The sequence below is a fragment of the Bos taurus genome, chromosome 23 (assembly GCF_002263795.3).
Source record: "Bos taurus isolate L1 Dominette 01449 registration number 42190680 breed Hereford chromosome 23, ARS-UCD2.0, whole genome shotgun sequence".
Classification (NCBI taxonomy): domain Eukaryota; kingdom Metazoa; phylum Chordata; class Mammalia; order Artiodactyla; family Bovidae; genus Bos; species Bos taurus.
Genome location: NC_037350.1, coordinates 39,261,735 through 39,277,654, shown reverse-complemented (window position 1 = coordinate 39,277,654; position 15,920 = coordinate 39,261,735). Strand labels below are relative to the sequence as shown.

Below are 15,920 nucleotides of genomic sequence, written 5' to 3'. Positions count from 1 at the left end.
CACGTACTCACGCAATTTCTTTTCCCCAACCTCCTCCCTGTTGGATTCTCACACTTCTATCCACTCGGTTCCTCCTCTGCTACAGGGCGGGGCTCACACAGCTGCCTTCCTGGATCCGGCTGGCACTGCTCTCACCTGCATAGATGTCTGTCTTTTCTTACACCACCTGAAGGCTTATTTACCTTTGTAGTCCCAGCACTTAATAAATAACCTGGTCAATAATAGCAGCTTAATAAATATTTACTGAATAAAAGAATGAGTGTTATAATAGAGCAAGATCCTCGTACTAAGGGAGGAAGACCAGAGGAGGCCATCTATCAAGATGCCGGAGAAGGTAGATAGAGGGAGGGGGTCACAGAAAAGGGACACCTTGGGTGACATTTTGGTAAATGAGGAGTTCTTCATCAGGTGAAAGAGGCGGGGAAGAATTGCCTGGGCTTGGGAACTTCTGTGTGCCTGAAAATAGCTTAGCATGGCTGGAATTTAGATGCAAAGTGAAGTGGGCAGAAGATGAGTCTAAAAGGGTAGATAGGTTGCATGTTACTTTGAACTTTGTGCCAATTTCAATTGTTTAGGTTATTAACCAGAATTACCTCTGTGATCCGCTGGGTCAATCGGTTAATACCAGCTGGGATTAGATCTCATGAGGTCATTTGATTAGATGACTTATTATTTAATTAATTTTTGCACAACAATTCTCTGAAGGTAAATGGATGGGCATATCTGTCCGTGTTTAAGACATAAGTTTGCTGAAATCACAAACTGAAATCTTAGAAGTTTTAGGGGACTCTTCTCAACTTAGAGGTAAAAATATTGGAGTCTTTAAATGGACTATGTCATGAGAGAACTTTGTAGCTGAATTTATATTTTAATGAGTCTTTCCTGTATATCCATTACCAATCATTTAAAAATGCAGGTACATAAGATTATTTTCTGAAATAAGATTATTTTCTATAGTGATGACTTTTGTGAAGGTTCAAAGAGATAAAGTATACAAAATGCTTAGTACCAAGTACCTTGCCTGGTACATAGTAGATGCTCAATACTATAATCTATTCCTTCCTCAAACACACCAGGCCTGAGGGAGTTTTCACTTTACCTTTATGAACTTTCAGGAGAAACTTTTAATACAACAGCCTGCCTGCAAGTGTATCTTTGCTGAAATATCAGCTGGTTCTTTTGTAAAAGTTTGGAATTTCTTTGGTGTTTTTAAACAAGATTTCCTCTCTTAAATGTGCTCATTGTTTGTGTCTTAGATTGCCAAGATTTGATTTGAGTACAGAGTCTTCAAAGCGTTGGTGGGACTAAATATTTTAGCAGATGCTTGCATTTGAAATACTTCTAACCCCTTTCATGTCCAGGTTTCAGTGAATCATGCCGAGGCACTCTTGACGTGCAAGACAAATGTGTTTCTCTTGGATTTGAAGCACAGAGGGTTTGCCTGATGCTTATGAATGTTTACTAATGCAGAGGAGAAATTGAGATGCCAGGTTGGAAAAATAAAAACTTGAATGAGGTGCTTGCTGGGCACCATTCAGGAGTATTGTATGTCTTTGGGTTTTTTTTTTTTTTTTGATTAAATTCCAAGCTGGCACAATCCATCTGTCTGTTAAAAATAATTAGTTGCCTTGTTTTCTACTTAGAGATGTAACAGTTCCAGATTTGCAAGTGAGAATTCTTTTGCAACATGAGCCATTGTCTGGGGCTTAGATTTTAGGTGAGCAGTGCAGGTTACCCAGTCACATCACCAAGTAAGTCCTCTTTCAGGGAGCATTTCTTTGGAGACGTGCAATTTTCCAAACGCCAATGACTAGAAATAGAATTATTAAATTGGCCTAAAGCAAAGTAAAACTAGAAAAAATATCAAAAGTAGAGTTTTTTTAGATTACATTCCTTAATCATAAGCCAATTAAATTAGAAATTAATAATAAAAATATGATGCCCTCCCACCCCCAAACCGCTGGGAAACTAAGAAACTCTTCCAAATAAACCTTTGATAAAAGAATAAAGAGAAAGCAATAAAAAATTGCACTTATCCAAATTTTTAGGGCATAGCATATACCCAAAACTTTACTCAAAGGAGAACTTATTAAAGAACTGATAAAGTTTTAAAAGTTGGAATTAATGTAATGAAGAAAAAACAGAGAAAAAGGCTAAATAAGATTTTAAAAGCTGGAAAAAATATACACAGTTAGGAATGAGGAAACAGACACAACCACATAAAGCAGGGACTTTGGAGAAATTATAAGAATTATACATGAAGACTATGCACAAAACTATAGAAACAAATCAAAAATATTGAAGAAATGGACACTTTTATAAGTAAAACATGAAAGATCAATATTGACTCATGTAGAAATTTTAAACAGATAATTAGTATAGAATTTCCAGTTTGTGCTGGTGGTTGTTTTCCATTTGGCATTGGTTCTGGACTTTAAGGAAATATTATTTTTAAATACACTAAAATAAGATGAGAGGATGAGATGGTTCGATAGCATCACTGACTCAGATGAGAGGATGAGATGGTTCGATAGCATCACCGACTCAATGGACATGAATTTGAACAAACTCCAGGAGATAGAGGAGGACAGAGAAGTCTGATGTTTTTCAGTCCGTGGAGTTTCAAAGAGTTGGACATGACTTAGTGACTGAACAACAACAAAATAAAACGAGGTAGAAGTCTTCCTCCTTATAACTTGAGGATTTACTGTGGTCTCCTCGCATAGTATGTGAGAGGTATGTGTTGAAAAGAGTGTTTGCACTTTAACACATGTTTAAATGTGAAAGATGGTGCATGTAACCCTGTCTTCCCCACCAATTCTCTCCAAATCCAAGTTAACTTATGCCTCTCTCTGGAGAACAGTGTTCAGAGCTCTCACTGAGAAAATGAAATACGTTCCAGCATTGGTGGCTGAGGACAACGAACTCAGTCCAGTCTTCAGGGAGTGGGAGAACTTGGTGCTGCTCACCCTGTCAGCTCCTTAGTGGACTACTTGTGCCAAGACCCCCACTGTGGCCTATGAAAAGCATGAAGCTGCCAGGCTGACTGCTGGTGAGGCGGGTGGCAAGTGTAGCAAGCTTGACTGCTCCTGATACGGTAGTTTTGTCACTTGCAGGGTGCAAATCTATAGCTATTTATTTTATTGTTGACAACTTTAACATTTATTGTGGGACAATCCCCTTTGGCAGAAAATGAGCTAAAGGAATGCAAAGTGTAATGAAAACTTAAGTAGCAAATTTGTTTCTTTTATTTTTTTCAATTTATTATTACTTATAAACTTTAAATTTTATATTGGAGTATGCTGCTGCTGCTGCTAAGTCGCTTCAGTCGTGTCTGACTCTGTGCGACCCCATAGACGGCAGCCCACCAGGCTCCCCCGTCCCTGGGATTTTCCAGGCAAGAACACTGGAGTGGGTTGCCATTTCCTTCTCCAATGCATGAAAGTGAAAAGTGAAAGTGAAGTCGCTCAGTCGTGTCCGACCCTCAGCGACCCCATGGACTGCAGCCCACCAGGCTTCTCCATCCATGGGATTTTCTAGGCAAGAGTACTGGTGTAGGGTGCCATTGCCTTCTCCGATATTGGAGTATAGCCGATTAATAATGTTATGATAGTTTAAGTGCACAGCATAGCAACTCAGCCATACATATACATGTATCCACTCTGCCCCAAACTCCCCTCTCATCCAGGCTGCCATATAACTTAGAGCAGCGTTCCCTGTGCTATACAGTAGGTTCTTGTTGGTTTCCATTTAAAATATAGCAGTGTGTACATATCTGTCCCAAAGTCCCTAATGTCCTTTCCCCGTTCCTTTGCCCCAGTAACCGTAAGTTTGTTCTCTAAATCTGTGAGTCTGTTTCTCCTTTGTAAATAGGAGATTTATATCATATAAAATTCATTTGTATGACATTTTTAGATTCCACCACATATAAATGGTCATCATATGATATTTGTCTTTCTCGGTCTGACTGACTTTAGTGTGATCATCTCTAGATCCATCCATGCTGCTGCCAATGGCATGCTTTCATTCTTTTTTATGGTTGAGTACTATTCCACTGTATATGCATACCACATCCTCTTTATCCATTCATCTGTCCATGAACATTTAGGCTGCTTCTGTGTCCTCACTATTGTAAATAGTGTTGCAGTGAACACTGGGGTATATCTATCTTTTTGAATTGTGATTATCTCTGGATATATGCCTAGGAGTGGCATTGCTGGATGATTTGGTAGTTCTGTTTTTAGTTTTTAAGCTACTTCCATATTATTCTCCATAGTGGTTGTACCAGTTTACATTCCTACAAACACTGTAGGAGGGTTCCCTTTTCTCCACACCCTCTCTACCATTTACTATTTGTATACTTTTTGATGATGGTCTAGTCAGGTTTTTCTTATTGCAGCCCAGCTGATTTTGAGACGCTCTTGTATGTATGAAACAGAACCAAGATGACATGTCTCCAACTTTTTGAAAACTTTTGTTATCAAGGCAGACATAACTGGGTAATCATTTCTGGGTCATATTTTGACTTTCCATTTATCAATAGTTTGACCACCATGTCACCCTGAACGAATCTCTGGCATAGTTTTTTTTTTTTTTTTTTTTCATATTTTGTAATGTTCTTAGCCTTATTTCATATTGTGTCTTATTCTTAGTTCTTATATTCAGTACTGTCAATAAATGTTGAAAGATGAGCCCTGTTAGATCCAGCAGAAAAATGTGAATGAAATGGTAGGTCTTTGGAAATGACAAGTAACCAAATTCTCAGTGGCAGAATACCATGACCTTTGCATTAAATTTTTCTCATGGAGAGAGAATGACACCTCTTGCAGAAGTTGGTTTCCCAATACTTGTGTTCTTTCATCTGATTTATTAAAACTGAACAAATCATTAACAAAAATTTTTTAAAAGTTTTAATCTAGGCATATACCCTGAGGAAACCAAAATTGAAAAAGACATGTATCCATTGTTCATTGCAGAACTGTTTACAACAGCTAGAACATGGAAGCAACCTAGATGTCTATCACAGAGAATGAATAAAGAAGTAGTGATACATATCCACAATGGAATATTACTCAGCCATAAAAGGAACACCTTTGAGTCAGTTCTGATGAGGTGGATGAACCTAGAACCTATCATACAGAGTGAAGTGAGTCAGAGAAAGATAAATATAGTATTTTAATGCATATATACAGAATCTAGAAAAATGGTACTGAAGAATCTATTTACAGCAGCAGTGGAGAAACAGACATAGAGGATAGACTTATGGACATGGGGAGAGGGGAGCAGAGGGTGAGATGGATGGAGAGAGTAATGTGAAAACTTGTATTAACCGTACGTAAAATAGGTAGCCGACGGGAATTTGCTGCATGGTTCAGGAAACTCCAACGGGGCACTTTATCGATCTAGAGGGTGGGATGGGGTGGGAGATGGGAGGGAGGTTCAAAAGGGAGGGGATATATGAATACCTATAGCTGATTCATGTTGAGGTTTGACAGGAAACAACAAAATTCTGTAAAACAATTATCCTTCAATAAAAAAACAGAAAAAAGTTTTAATGCAGCATGTAATCAGGATGTCAAGACTAATGGCTGTTACTAACAGAGTAAAGCAGGTGAAAAGAGTAATTTCAGTAGCATCAGAATGAATCTAATTTTTCTTTAATTAATTTTCTAAAAAGAAAATCCATTTGTTGATTTCCTTATTATATAGGACTAGAGTGTATGTTTTATGTGTGTATATATATATATAGTGTTACATATTACATATTATATAATATGTTTTATATAAGCATCTTATATATATCTAGTAATCTAATATGTATATTTCTATATATATATGTATTCTTTTGGCTAAGTATGCTTTAGATTTATTTTGGTCTTGCTTTTACATGACTTTAGGTATGTTACAAGTTAATACAATGCCTACAGTTTGGATTACTTACCATTAATGTCGAGATTTTGTTTGCCTGGGGTCACAAAGAGTCAGACATGACCTAGCAACTGGAGAACAATAACAAAGGAAAGTCTGTAATTCAGATTAGGAAATTCTCTCTTGTGGCGAAGGTCAACATGACTGCAAACTCTGGTGAACAATTTATAGTATTATGTTTATCATTGTTCAGAAAGATAAAAAGTGTTTTTGTAGATTGCAGTGACTGGATTTTACTTCTCAGTCCGAGATCTCACATGTTACATCTACTTTTTGTAGTCTAAAAGAAGCAGTTCCTTCTTAGGTTTATATGAGGACTCTTCTTTTACCTACCTTATAAATACTGGTGTTTCTATGGGTTCTCTTATTTGAATTTTTTCTTTTTTTCTCTCCTTTCTCCTTGCTTCTAAGATTAATAACACTTAACAACACTGAGCGCGTTCCTGTTGTGTATCAGGGCAGGGCCATGCTGTACAGCTGAGCAGGTTGTGTAATGTCCAGGAAGTGACATTCACTGCCCCACCTTCAAGACTCATATAATGCCATCAGACACTGTGCTAGCTACTTTACAAACCTCTCACTGAGCCTCACCACAACCTGTGAGATGAGTATCATCATTCCTCTCTTATGCATGAATGAACTGAGTTTTGAATATGTTAAATAACTTGTTTGAGGGCTTCCCTGATAGCTCAGTGGGTAAAGAATCCACCTGTAATGCGGGAGACCCCGGTTCGATTCCTGGGTCGGGAAGATCTGCTGGAGAAGGGATAGGCTACGCATTCCAGTATTCTTGGGCTTCCCTTGTGTGGCTCAGCTGGTAAAGAATCTGCCTGCAATGTGAAAACCTGGGTTGGGAAGATCCCCTGGAGAAGAGAAAGGCTATTCACTCCAGCATTCTGGCCTGGAGAATTCCATGGACTGTATAGTCCATGGGGTTGCAAAGAGTCGGACATGACAGAGTTTTGAATATGTTTAAATAGTTTGTTTAAGGTTACGTAATAATGAGCGGGTGATAGTTTGGGTATGTGTGGAAAGTCCCTTTGTCGCTCTACAGCATGCTACCTTTTGTGGGTGATCTTAGCTCTTGTTAATCTCATTCGTGGTCACCACCTAAATGATGGTAATTCCTAAAAGACACTCCACTCTGGATCTCTGTTGATGGCTTACTGGACAAGTCTTCCATATGTCCTAGAGACACCTCAGATTCTACAGGTTTTAAATCATTTTCCTTAATGATGGCTTAAGGAAAGCCATCCTTTATGGCTGCTTTACTCTTACTCTCAGTTAGTGGTACTGGCAACCTGGGCTCTTCTTTCTCCCTCATCCCCTACATCCAATCAGGGATCAGGTCCCATTCAGTTCTGTTTCTGAGATCTCCCTCCATTTGTTCCTTTCTTTACCCTGCCATTTGCCGCTACATTAGTTCAAACCCTCACTCTAATTCTGCCCTCATCTGCTCTGTCTGAATTATGAAAAGCATCACCCGAAGTCTGACAACTGTAAGCGTTTATACTGGCTTGTGCCTCTGACTGGTTCATCTTTTCCCACCTTCTCCACTTGGCTACTTGAAGTGTCAGCTTTAATTCATGTTCTCAGGGAAATCTCCCTCGATTCTTTTCACCAGCCCCTTTCCTTTAGTTCATGTCTTCACTGTGCTTCCAAAGCACATCATGTTTAAGTCTCTCATATCATGTACACACACACCATAGTACCCTGATAATTGATTTGCTTGTCTGACTCCTTCCCTGGATTGAAAGCTCTTTGAGGACAGGGCCCATGTCCAACTTGTGTCTGTCCTCCTAGCATCTAGCAGCTTGTCTGGGAGGAGATCAATACATGCTTGAGAGGCTGGGGCACACTGTGGATTCATGAGGCGTTCTGAAAGAGTTTTGATTACTGTAACTTTGTCATATGGTTTGGAATCAGGAGATGTGATTTCCCCAGCTTTGTTCTTTCACAAAATTGCTTTGGCTATCTGGGATCTTTTGTAGTCCCATGCAAATTTTGGGATTGTTTGTCCTATTTCTATGAAAAAATGCCATTGAAATTTTGATAGGATTGCATTGAATTTGTAGACTGCTTTGGGTAGGATGGACATCCTAACAATATTAATTCTTCTAGTCCATGAGCATGGAATGTCTTTCTACTTATTTTTGTCTTCTTCAATTTCTTTTATCAGTGTCTTGTGGTTTCAGTATATAGATCTTTCACCTCCTTGGTTACATTTGTTCTTAGATATTTTATTCCAGATCTGAAAGAGTTGTTCACATAATACTATAGTGTTCTACATGTTCATTTAGTCCTATTAAAAGTTGAATGCAGATTTTATAAACTTGAAAATAATCAATGCTGATATTATTTAATTACACAATGTATTTTTTCTTTCCATCTGCCACTTGCAGCAGCAGATAGCATGATTATTGCTTAACCCATATTTTCATTCATGTTAGCAGCAGCTTCATCCCTTATTCTGTTGACAAGAGATTATAGCTTAATTGCCTGGTAACTGAAAAAGTAGACTCTGTATTGAACTTTGGTTTAAGGCACCAAAGTTTTGTACTGGCATTGATGAATAAAGTAACCTCTTAAAAGGTGCTTTGTTTATCTTTCCTGATTCCTGTCCATCAGTAATGTTCACTACACCAAGAAAATACCTTGAGATTGATTATCTCAGAACCTATGATAGGCAGATCTGAGTTTTGATTACTATAACTTTGTAATATAGTTTGAAATCAGGAGATGTGATTTCCTCCAGCTTAGCTCTTTCACAAAATTGCTTTGGCTATCTGGGGTCTGCTAAAGCATTTACACTGGTAAATGCAAAATTTGAAGTTAGACACCTGTGGGGCAGTTTTCATTAACAAATACCTTTTTCATCTAATACAGATTTAGGTCTCATTCCAGCTTTGCCCATACCTGGTTGAAGTTGACCCCTTAAATCTCCCTGGACATTAGTTTCCTCATCTTTAAAGCTAAATGCCTGGGCTAAACTAGCTAGAAGGACTTTTCAAGCTCAAATATCCTTCAGTTCTATTTTTTGGGACTCTGTTGTATGTTCTCTTACTGTAATCTTATCTCCCTTGTCCTCCTTCCCTTCCTCCCCCACTAGAAGATTGGTCCTCCTCCCAACTGAGCGACTGAGCACACACACACACACCCCTACAAGTACTTGAAAATCATTTCCAAAAATACTGGTCATAACCTGTCATTTAGAACTCTGATAATGGTTTAAGTGGAAGTCCATGAAAAGAGATGTTTATCAACCTTGAAAACCTGTTTTTATTAAAAAAAAATCTGCTTTTGTGAAACTAGCTTTTTCAAATGAATTATCCTTTAAATCAAGAGTTTTCTATTACATACCGTACTGTACTGGGTTGAATAGTATCCTCTAAAATTCTTTTCATTACCTAAGAATGTGACTTTGTTTAAAAATAGGGTCGTCATTTGTAATCAAATGAAGATGAGGTCATACTGGATTATGACAGGCCCTAGATCCCATGACTAGTGTCTTTATAAGAAAAAATATAAGAGAGATGTGGACAAAGAGACATGCAAGGGAAAAAGCCATGTGATGATGGAGGCATCAGTGAACCGATGCAGCCACAAGCTTAAGACCAAAGACCGCTAGCAACTGTCAGAGGCTAGGAGAAAGACACAGAGGTTTTTCCTCACAGCCACCAGAAGCAACCAACCCTGCTGACACCCTGATTTTGGACTTCTGGGCTCAAGAACTGTAGGAGAATGATTTTCCGTCGTTTTCAGTCACTCAAACAAAAACAAAACTAGTCCTCCTGTCTGTCCTGCCATCATACACAGAGATACACTGTGTTCTTCCGCACTTGGCTTTGACCTCAAGGTTTTCTTCAACATGGAGAGCCCAGAGGCAGTTTGCTTGTGTCCTTTGGCACCGTGCTGACTGCTGATCCTTCACTGGCAGGCTCAGTATTCCTTCCACAAAGGGCTGCGAGTCCCTTCCTTTTAGGAAGCACATTCCTGACTGTGGTTGCAAAAGTCGAGTGAGGGTGCCGAGTGAGCACAGAAAGGTTCCCCTGTCTGGGCAGGGACATTTCTAAACTGCGACGTTCGACAAAGTTGGGACTGTGACGGTGACCCGTGGGGGTGTGGGGAGTGAGTCGGTAGGTAACCTGTTAAAGACGTCGCACAAACTAAGTGTCTGAGGTTTTGGAGTGAAGAAGACCTCATAAGACCTCCCCCTGCCTCCCCCCCGCCCGCAACACACACCACCCCCGCAGCTTCTGGATTACTCTGTTACACTGTCTTTAGCTGGAGTACTACCTGTTAGGTTACTAAGCAGTCCCTATGTAATTTGTTGGCAAAGCACTTCCGGCAAAATCAGTTTTTTTCCTAAAAGTGTGCCTGTGTTACAGGAGGTCCATGAAGACTGTCCTGATTTGATTTGCCTACGTTCTAATTTTATCATTAGATGCTAAAGGACAAATCAGGTACACAATGTTTTTAGATGAGACGTGCGTGGGGACTGGCTCTACAGAAGCAAGTGTTCTGGCAGGGTGGGAAGGCAGGTCTGGGTCGTTAGAAACAAGAGACTGAAAGGGCTGGGAGGGAAGGGAAAGACAGGTGTCCCGGGAGGACGCGTGCAGAGGAGAAGCAGCAAGTTCTGAAAGCCAGTTAGGTGAAGAAGTGTCCTGGTCTGGGAGGAAGGAAGGATACCAGGGGCTGATGATGCTGATCGTCCTGCCCTGGCTGTCTGCAGCAGGCGTCCCAGGAGGACAAGAGAGAGGTCTTGCTAAGCGGAGCGAGCACAGGAGGGCCGGACTGCTGGGGCGCGCGGGCCGCCGGGTTCGGACAGGGTTAAGACCATCACCTGCAGCTGAAGTGCGACCCAGATGGGAAGTAGGAAGTGCGCGCCTGAGCTTCCTGTATAAATAAACGCACGGCTCTCGTCCCTGCTGCTGCTGCTGCTGCTGCTGCTGCTGGCGGTGCTGCGCCCCGCGCTCTGAGAGGTTCCCCGGGCAGCGCAGCTGCACCCCGAGGCAGGAGGCGGTTCGAGGGACTCCTCCTCCCTCTCCGGCCGGATCTGTCTGGAAGCCCGAGCCCTGTTGCAATCCTGCAGAGCGCAAAGCTGTCAGCCGCAGAGCAGGGCGGAAGACGGAGGGCATGGAACAGCCGTTCCTCCCCGGGGTGCGAGCGGCCCCGGCTGGCGGTGCGCGCGAGGGAGGCTGCTGAGAAGCCCGGCGTCGGCCGGGAGGAACGGAGCTCTCCGGCCAGGTAGGTTTAGGCAGCTTTTAAAGTGCTGCGGGCATTGCAAGACAGCGGTGGGTTGGACTAAGAAAAGAAAAAGGGACGGGAGACTCACTCTGATATCTGGGTTGTTTAGCTTTATTTTCTGCCTCTCGTACTGAAACCATGCAGAATCGGATTCATTCTGAATGCCTGAAACACCTGTGAACTTTACAATACTAGCTCTCCGTTTACAGGCAAAAAGGAACGAGCTTAATTTATTGTAAAACTAGTCTCTGCAGAATGTATTGTAAAATTCAAGATCAGAGCAGACCTCCCAGTATCTACAGCTGGAGACCAGAGTAGGCAGAATCTCAGATACTTACCTTCTGCTGTTTGGGAATGCATGCCAGTAGGTTGATATACCTACATATGGATAAGATGTTATCCGTGGGATCTTGGTCCTACATTCTGCTGATTATTTTGTTGTGTAATTGCTGATAAAACAGGGTGAAACTTTGATCTTCCACTGCTGTTCTCAAGTTGAAGTTAAAATGAAACTGATCCCTCTATCAGTGCAGAAAAGATATCTTTAGCTGACCCCTTCCAGGGTACCTTTTGTTTTTCTTACAAGGAGTTTCAGAGATTCTGTTGTCAGTCCACTCTTGAATGTACTTCTCAACATTTAGATTTCTCAGAAATGATTTCCCCTTTCTGGCAATATGTTCTCTCTTCATGCTTGCACAACAGTCTCACTTTTTTCTTACTTTCTGTTGCATGTATCATATCAAAATATTAGCTAAGGCTGGCGGTAAGGCTGGCAGTGTTCTTCTGATTTGGCATTTCTGGAGGTTTATTTGAATGTTGCCAGATGTGAATTAAAGAACAATGTATCTAACATTTCTGAAGCAGCCAATTGAGGGTGTCTAGGCCCGAAGCAAAATAAATGAACCTTGCCATGACTCAGTTTTTAGGGCGCGGATAAAGAGGCAAAAGGAACCCAAGCCAGTCTTCAGTGAGTTGCTGGCTAAAGTATCGGAGTACTGCAGCTTTCACTGAGATGAGCCTCTTGGCCCCCAGTCCCTTTTACATCTAAGCCCTCTGTTGGTCCCTCCTTCTCCTTCCTCTGTCCTCCCTTTTCAGCCCTAGTCCTTTTCATGGGTAGCAGTCCCTTAGGTATTTCTAAAGGTATCTTGAGGAGGAGAGAGAAGGAGAAGGAAAAATATCTATAACCATCCACAAGGCCACGTGGAGATCCACAAGGCCACGTGGAGAGAATTGTATTAGGAACTCCAAGGCCACATTTTCATAAAACTCCTGCCTTCCTTTTTGCATGCCTGTGACTGGATTTTATTCTTTGTGATGGGCATAAAGTTAGAAAAGTGGGAAAGAAAATAAATTGTTCCAAAAGGAGCCTCTAATTGGAACTGTCTTGATGAGTAAACAAATTCAAGGTATAGAAAATGTAAAAAGATGTCCTGTAGCAAAATTGAATTGCTTGGCTTTTTAAAATTATAAACAAATAGACAAAAAAAGTCCCTCAACCAACCCCCTCCCCACCCCCCAAACCAATCACCCCAGATAACTTGCTTCTACAGTACTGTGCTGGACATGAGGTTTGAGTGTGGTCAAACACTGTCCATTTACCCAGAGTTTTACAAATATTTACAGTCATCTATGCCAAATATCTTTGTGCTGAGCCCCAAAGAACATTCTCAGCATTCAAAAGCCCCATTCTCATGAATGGTTTCAGTTCATTGGCAATTTAAAGGCATCCAGGCTTCCAAACTAGGTCAGCTTAAGAGATGTCTTTTTTTAAACATAATAATTAGTTTTTGGGTCTCCCAGATTATGATCCAGGTTTTCAGAGTCAAACCCTGCAGCAGAGAGGAAAGTATGCTCTATCAGGAAGAAAAGAAGCTTATTTTAGCTGTATAGTAAGACCACCGAGGTTTCTGGAAGCTGTCTTTTGTCTTCCATAATACAAATACTTTTAATCTGATAAATTTATATTTATATTTAAATTTTCCCTTTTGAAAAGTTGTTTCAGAGTGGCTCAGATGGTAAAGAATCTACCTGCAATGCAGGAGACCCACGTTCGATCCCTGGGTCAGGAAGATCCCCTGGAGAAGGGAATGGCAACTCATTCCAGTATACTTGCCTGGAGAATCCCATGGACAGAGAAGCCTGGTGGGCTACAGTCTATGGGGTTGCAAAGAGTCAGACCCGACTGAGCCACTAACACACTTCCAGGAACATTGTTAAGGACACCAGACTCATTCCTCTGTACTGTCTGCACTAGTCTTGGCTTCTGCGTTTCTCCTGGATTGACTTATGATTCTACTTTCTTGTTGAGTGAAGTTCTTAGTGTTTGAAATCTCTAGTTTGAGGTAGAGGTCAGGAGTCATGCGGAACCCAGATGTTGCTGGAGGAACAAAGTCCATACGGTTTGGGGACTAAACCTATTTTGTGCAGCTGATTGCTTTGGAGATGGGAACTAGGCCAAGCTGAGCTTGGGGAGTAGGTATCGGTAGCCACTGCTCCTGAGTACTGAGACTCTTTTTCAGGGATGCCTGTCTTGACTTACTGAAGCACCTTTGATACAACAGATTATCAGTATTTTTTAGCTTTTGAATCGCTGGAAGTGACTACATAGGAGAATCAGGCCCTGAATATGTTCTCTCCTCCATGTACAGTAGAGAAGTTATCTTCTGTGGTATTGAGGAACTGGAGGCTGAGGCCAATAAAGATGCATATGACGTAGCCTCTGTCCTGAAGGAATTTGCGTAGGCTTGGGAGTGACTTTGGACCAGAATGGTAATTTTTAATTCATGTTGTTTTACCTGAGAGTGAAAAATACTTTGAAGTTTGTCATCTCAATGATGTCTTGTCTTTTTGATGTTTCCCTGATGTCACCTGAGTGTTAAGTAATTGGAAGAGGCATAGGCCCACCTAAGTTAATTTATTTAATTATTTCAAGTTTTAATTTGTTTTGTCACCTTTAGGTCTATGTGGGAGGTCTTGTACTAATGTTTTGTTTCTGTTATCATTGGGATTTATTATTTACTTGGTCTATGAGTACTTCTAAGCCTAATGCATTGTGCTAGAGTAGTTATTAAAACATGGGAAGCTGTAAAAGAGTGTGAAAGTGGTCAATACTTTTGCAGCATGGAGTGAGAAAGTTCTCATCTGTGACTGAATCCCTTCCTGAGATGGAAAGCACAACGATCTAAGTAAAATATACTTCTCTTATTCACAGCCGGGCATATTTCTGGTTGTATGGCTTGTGGTATCAAAGAACATGCTTTGAAAGCTGTGTCTCATTGGTTTCTCATTCCTCTGCAGTCACGAGTTTGAGTCTCAGACCTTCAGTCAACTGGTTCTTTGTTTTTCTTGGGAAGGTAGAACAAGACCATCTCCTTTCTTTTTTTCCTGGACTTGTGGCTGAAGCTGTAAACCCTGAGTATGATTATATGAACCTCTCTGATGACAACCTTCTCAACTAGTTTACTGGTAATAAGTGGGGACTATGTTTAATCACCTTTACATCCACATTCCGTGCGTGGAATTTGATTCTTTGTGGGTTGACCTTATTTCCTGCATTTTGTATTTTCCTGCATTTTATTCCTTGAGAAATTGATTTGGCAGAGACATACAAAAATACATACCCCTGCACCTCACATAGTGTGAGATGGAGGAGTTATTTCCCCTAACTAGTTTTAAATTTGTATCTATAAAATGTCTCTATAAAACTTTTAATTTTCACAGGAGAGGGTAATATTTATACAACCTTTTATGCATTTGAAGAAAACATTTTGGTTTAGATATTCATTCTTTAGTAACTGTAGTTTCCTGGTAATGTCATGACCCAGGAAATCAGCCCGTCTCTTGCTCCATGGGGCTTCTGAAATAACACTTCTCCTTGATCTGTTAATTACATCACTGTCTGACCTGTCTGTAAGTGGCATTCCTTCCTGCTTCTGAGCTTTGTTGTTATACCAAGCAGGGGGAAGAAAATTATTCAGCAGGGCTGGGTGAATAATTGTGGGAGGCCAGGGAACCACTGATTAAAAAAGAGGTGGGCAGGGCACAGTGGTGGGGTCGAGGAGGGACCTATGATGATGAATGTAAAATTACAATGTCAAGAATATCATTGAGCTCTTATTCTCATTTTCATTTCTACCTTCTTTGAAAGTTTTGTTAGGAAATCTGGAAATGGATTTCCACCTCTTGGGCCTTACCTTATAGTGGTGATGAGAACAGAGAAAGAAGGCAAGAAAAAAATAAATTTGCTTTTCAGAAGGGTAGGCATTTTGCAAATGTTAAAACTTGACCTCCCAGAAGTCCCGTACTCCAGAAGGTTTAGAGTAAGCTTATCACAGTATCATGTACTTTGTTGGTCATGACCTCATATTTCTTTCCATAAAGTTCTCCTATATATCATGCCTGTAGCAAAATGTAAAAATTAGATCTGATTACTGTCACCTTAAAAAAATGGTAACCGAGGTGATGGAAGTGTTAACCAGCCTTACTGTGGTAATCATTTTGCAAAACATATCTATAGCAAATCGTTGGGTTTTATACCTTAAAGTTACACATTTTTTTTCTTAATGATATCTCAATACAGTTAGGAAAATAGATCTTATTAAAATAATGTACTTCATGTGTTACATAATTTCAGATAGCAAAGAGACTACATAGAAAACAGTTTTTGATAATATTTACCGTTTCCTTCCTAAGGATGTATCTGTCCTTTTCAGCCACAAAAAAAAAAAATTAATAGAGATATATTT

The 15,920-nt window shown here is 40.5% G+C and overlaps 1 protein-coding gene across 2 annotated transcripts in view; it reads left to right on the top strand.

Moving 5' to 3' along the window:
• Positions 1 to 15,920, top strand: part of RNF144B (ring finger protein 144B) — a 159,421-nt gene that overhangs the window by 60,670 nt on the left and 82,831 nt on the right. Inside the window, 1 exon segment of one of the 2 annotated variants that reach the window (NM_001099028.1) lies at positions 10,859 to 11,175. The exons of the other annotated variant lie outside the window; for it this stretch is intronic. The gene's annotated coding sequence lies outside the window, so the exon portion shown is untranslated. 2 annotated transcript variants of the gene reach the window in all.